A 6,000-nucleotide genomic window follows, 5' to 3' on the forward strand; every position below is an offset into this window, starting at 1 on the left:
TGTGTCGCGGTAGACTCTGGTTTAATCGTTGATGGGCACGTTCACAACCTGGACTTTCATGCAAAACTGTCCTCCGCCGTGTCGCTTCTGTGCCGTGTGCTAAACGGCTTCGCTGGTCATTCACCTTCACATGGTGGAATGGCTCCTAATTGTTCCCTTTTTTTTTTCCTCAGCGTTATATATTGTATAACTATGCTTGTAACACTTGACTTAGTCTTCCTAATTGTTTTTAACTGCGAAGCTGTTCTAGCTCGGCGTAAAATGTCGCAACCCGAAATTATCATCATCATGAACCCGCACATGCTCTCTTCGTCCTCCTCTTCCTCTTCTGCTTCACTGCCAGAACACGTGCGCCGATTTGTCCGGCGTATGGCAAGGGGGAAGCACAAAGCGCAGGGGAGATGTGAGGAGCAGGGTGAAGAAAGAAAGAGAGAAAGAAACAGCGAGTCAGAAAGAAAGAACATATAAAAGAGAATCTTGGCGAAGAAAAAATTCCTCATGAGGAGGCGGGATTCGAACCCGCGTACTCACGATCCGAAGGCGAGCGTCTTAACGAGGCCCCCTTTTTTTTCTCTTTAATGCATGGGAATAGTGCCATCAAATATTGTCATTCATTCCAATAAAATTCATCGCTTTAGAATTACGCTCACATGCACGCACGCACAAAGCATACACAACTTCACGCAGTCCAAGGAATCTTCAAAAGTCCGGTAAACAAACACAAGCGTCCAGAAGTCCAAGCCACTGCGGAACCGGGTCAAAAGTCGTAGCGACACTACGCACATTAGCTGCTGCTTCTCGAAAGACAGACCTTGTAGAGCGAGGTGGCTCAGCATGTCTGTCAATCATGGGGCTTCTCCATAACGAATAAAGACCTAACAACATGATTAAATCGTATGGTGCACGCTGAAAGAACATAGCATAGCATTGTATAGTATCGTATAGCAAGGGGGTAGAAAAGGGAAGTGGGGGTGAGGAGGAGGGGAGAGAGTAAATTTGAAAGCATAAAAAGGATGAGAAAGAGATAAACAAAGAGAAAGAAGTGCAGAAAGAGAAAGAAAGAGAGCGAATCAAGGAAAGATAAAGAAATAGAGAGGGAGAAAAAAGAGCTAGAAAGAAAGAGGGAGCAAGCGAGAAATAGCGAGAGAGTGAGACAAAGATAGGAAAGAAAGAGAATTAAAGAGAAATAGAGAGAGGGGGAGAAAGAACGAAATAGAAATAAACAGAGACAAAAAGGCAAGAAAAGCAGAGAGTGAGAAAGAAAGAAAAAAACAAAGAGAAACAGAGAAGGCCACACAGCTTATTAGAGAAATATAGAGAAATAGGTTTCCCAGCGAGCGGCGACGGGCCCGTGCTTCGCTGTGCCAAGCTTTGCGCGACTTAGTGCAAACTTACGGCAATTTTTTTTTATTATGTTCTTGCTAATCATTCTATACCTGCCAAATTCTTCTTTCTGTGCGAGTCCCGGTTGTAATTCCCACCCTGCTAAAATTCCTCCATGGGATTGCAGTGTCTATAAATAAATAAATAAATAAACACGCGCATATCGCTTCATGTGTGTTGCGTTTACATAAAACCGACGCGAGCGGGTGGAGTAACAAACCAGATTGACCAAGCTCGGTGCGTGCCCGCGAGCTTGTTAAACATATCATGAATTTTACAGTTCCAATACTTACCTGATAACTTTTCTTCGTCACTGGAACGCCAAATAATAATTAATTTTTTTTAAATCTAGTGGCGCCATTATTTATGAACCAGTCATAAACGTTACACCTGATTTGTTGAACCTGGACATAATTTGTTGTTCCACGAGAAAAATAATGCTGTGACATCGTGCAGCGTGCATTATAATGCTTCTGTATACAATACAGATCAATGGAAAATTATTTACAACAATAAAAACAGTGGCCCAAGAACAATGACCTCTAGTTCCCGGTGTGACTGACGCTTTACAAATTACAACGTTAATCATCATGCACCCGATAATCATCATGCACCCGATATACCACCGGCCAGAGAAATAGCTTTTGTAACAAATTGCGCACTACACATCACGAACAATATATGTATCCCTCTCTCTCTCTTTTTTTTTTCCATGTTTCATGGTGTTAACGCGGCGTTATAAGCATTACAAACAGGAGTAAGGGAGGACGAAAGGCAGCGAGAGGAGGGAAGTGGAGGAAGGTGCAGCTGAAGAACGAGGGAGAAAGCGGAGGATGAGGGAGAGAATGCGAGTCACGTGTTCACACTTTCTTTGCGAAAAAATGAGCGACGCAACAGGAGGGAATGCTCCGTCTGCCACGGCTCCTGAACACGATGCCCGAACAGCAGCTCTGCGCCGCCGATGCCAGAATACAGACGCGCTGAAATTTCGCGTTATGGAGTATCGTAATCGCCGGTGATTTACTTGCCTCCATGACAGACTTGCCATTACGGGGAATGGCGGGGGCCAGCAGAGTTCTTCAATCATACCAGTTGCGAAACTGCGTTCCCAAACCCTGAAATGCCAGTGGCCGATTCTGTGGGGGCCTGTAGAGTTACTGTATATGCTACCTTTAGGTAGCATATACTACCTTTAGGTAGCATATACAGTAACTCTACAGGCCTGCAGATTGTCGCGCCATATGGGAGCAGCAATAAAAAACAGTAAAGCGCCGCGGTGCCGCCCCTTGCGAGTGCTTCTCGCAAACTGCTAAACGCCGCACGCAACGCTGGCGTCGTGGCGAGCGTTTATAAGTTTATTTTTTGATCAATAGATGACGCGACAATCAGCAGACCCCGCCCTACGATTTCGGCCAATGGCGCGTCCGGATTTTGATACATGGGGCCTATGGGGAGTTTCGCAACTCGTATAGTTTGAAGAACTCTGGGGGCCAGAGTTCTTCAAAATTAAATCTTTCTTCCCGTAGACAAAAAAAAAACATAAATTCACCGCCCAACATACTGCGCCTCACGAAAGTGACCTTAGTTTTCCCGCTATTTGTTTTTGTTCTTTCTCCCTACTTTTCTGCCACCAGTCCTCTAACTGTCTCTTACTTATTTCTACAGTGTTCTTGTTTCTATCGCGAACATGTTTACCTTTCCATTGTTGTCCCTAAAACCCAAGGCTTCATGTAGGCTCGTGCCCAAACATATACCTGGGTGGATATCTACATATTCATGACATGCTCCGGCGTTTCCTTGGCTTCGCCACAGCATGTACATTTATTCTTCTTTACTACGCGCGGGTGAAGCGAGCGACGACGTACATGTATGGCACGACGTGCGGTGCGACTAGGGTAGTGCGACCGCTGCGCAGCGCCGGGGGATGGCGGGGCGTGTGGTATCACGTGTAATGTGACGTCACGTGTACAACTGCGGTGTTTAAAGGGGCACTAAAGGCAAATAACAATTCAGAGTGACAACAAAGTCACAGTGATAAGGTCAATGCTTGAGAACGTCTGAAACGTATTAAAGAGACACTAAAGGCAAAGATTAAGTCGACGTTTATTGTTTAAATAGTGGTCCAGAAACCTCGTAGTGCTACTTTTATGCCAAGGAAGAGCTTATTTTGAAATAAAATCACGTTTTAGTGGTCCGCATCGCGTTAGCGCACTTCAAATCACCCGCCTGAAATCAGTCTTTCACACGTCACTGCTGCCGTGCCCAACGTTGCCCGCGCGGCGGCGTGCACCATTCGGGCATCCGGCAACATCACATGCATGCAGCATTTTGTCGAACTTTCTGTCAGAGCGACTTTCACGAGCGCACAAAACACACGCGGCAGTACGCGATACCGAAACTACCACTGAGACGCGACCGCGTGAGCGAAGCAGGGCGCCGGGCGAAGCGCAGTTCGGCGAAAACGGAACCTTTGAACCACGCGCGCCGTTCAAAGAGGTTATTTTTTCCATGAATCAAACATAAACGAACAAACAGCATTTTATTACGTCTCTTGATGCACGGAAGGTTCTTTTTGTTATGGCTGCTAGTTTGATTACTAGTGATTAATTGTAGGCAGACTCTCATACGTCATCGGGATCATTTCCAAAATGTGCCGCTCGTGGCGCTCATCATGTGATACATTTAGCTTAATTTCTCGGTAAGTAGGGCACTGCTGTTGATAATATTGCCGTTTTAGACGTTGTCATACATTGAGCTTTCACTCTGACATACATAGGCGTGCGCACATGGGGGGCGGGGGGGGGCGGCCGCCCCCCCAATCACCTAAGAGGGGGGCGCAAAATCTGCCCCGTACATTGGCCCTTCTAGTCACCTAAGAGGGGAGGGGCGCAAAATCTGCCCCATACATTGACTTAGTAGGGTGGGGGGGGGCGCTGCGATGAACCTTCGCCCCCCCTGATGGGGAACCCTGCGCACGCCTATGCTGACATAAATTGTTATTTGCCTTTAGTGTCCCTTTAAGCACCAGTGGGACATTCTAGAACACAAGCCCGATGACGTAGAAGGGCCTCAGTACAATTAATCACAGTACTCAAACTACTTATGACAGAAAAGAACATTTCGGTGCATTACAAGACGGAATAAAATGCATTAAATACAAGCTCCACTCGCAAAATTAACCTCGGCGCGCTTGTCAACCACTTATGTAAGAGAGTCTGACAAGCTGGTTTCCTTTCGAGCCATAAGTACTTTTTCTGTGTTCATGTAAATACCATGGCGCATACTGAGAATAAAAGTTCGTTGTTCTTACCTAAGATATTACCTTTGGCTGAGCACTCATGTCAAAGAAGTGTGATGAAATTTGCCTGGACGCCCAAGTTTTCGACTTGAAACCAGCGACATGAACAAGTGCGTCTATGGGTACACCACCTACCTCGGAGGTGTACACATAGTGGTGTTCCGTGCAGAGAGTTTTCCCTTTTTCGGGAAAAGAGGGTAACTGCACAACTTTGTGCAAGTCCATCAGCTGAGGAGGTGAAAGAGGCATTGTCTTCTACGAAGCGTGGTTCGGCTCTTGGGCCGAACGGGTTGCACGTTGAGTTTTATTGAACCTCTTGGGATGACATTACTTCCACTTTCCCCTCTGTTATTTGCCGTTGCTTTGAGAACTTTAATTTCCCGGATAGCTTTCACGATGGTCGCATTGTGTTGATACTTAAACATGACCCATCCTCAGATCGCCCGGAGGACTGGAGATCAATTACGCTTCTCTGCGTCGATTACAAAACTTTTGCAGCAGTTGTCCCTCGGCGCTCGAGGCGTGCTCGATCCCTGGACGAGAAATGCATAATCTCTCCTTTGTTACGCGCGACATCATTCCGTATACGATAGCGAGATGAGCCCGTGGGCTCTTGGTTTCACTTGATCAAGGAAAGGACATTCGATCGCCTTGAGCACAGCTACATATTTAGCGTTATGGCGGCGTTTGGCTTCTCACAAAACTTCGTTGAGCTTCTCAGAAACGCATACAGAAATATACACAGCGCGTTATTTCTCGATGGTTATGAAAGTGCCCCATTTCCTGTTACCCGCGGACTTCGCCCAGGGTGTCCTCTATCTCCAGTACTCTTTGTGCTTAGTCTCGAACCGTTCCTGCGCTCACTACTTAATGGTCCATACATTCGAGGCCTCCCACTACCTGGAAGTGATACTGTGAAGATGACAGCTGTCGCCGATGACATCACATTGTATCTGAAGAACGAGGACAGCCTATATCCCGTAGTCCGCAGCTTTTAAATGCGAAGCATTTCTTAGCGAACCTCTGGCACTTTGAGCGTTTCTATCTACGTATCTATCTATCTATCTATCTATCTATCTATCTAGCCGCCTACGTCTGGGAGCTCTCATGATCGCCTCCTTAACTTGGTGTAGACCAAAATTTGCATGGGAGGGTAAGAACATTTGGCGAATATGAGTGCCAGGTCAAGACATGAATAACGTTAAAATCCTGTCGCGTACGTCGTCAAACCCTTTCCACTAGACACGTGTGGCACATACCCGTTTACCACAGGCCGCGGTGTACGGGTATGCGCCACAGGTGATTGACAGTTTGTCCAA

The sequence above is a fragment of the Rhipicephalus sanguineus genome, chromosome 1 (genome assembly GCF_013339695.2).
Source record: "Rhipicephalus sanguineus isolate Rsan-2018 chromosome 1, BIME_Rsan_1.4, whole genome shotgun sequence".
NCBI lineage: Eukaryota > Metazoa > Arthropoda > Arachnida > Ixodida > Ixodidae > Rhipicephalus > Rhipicephalus sanguineus.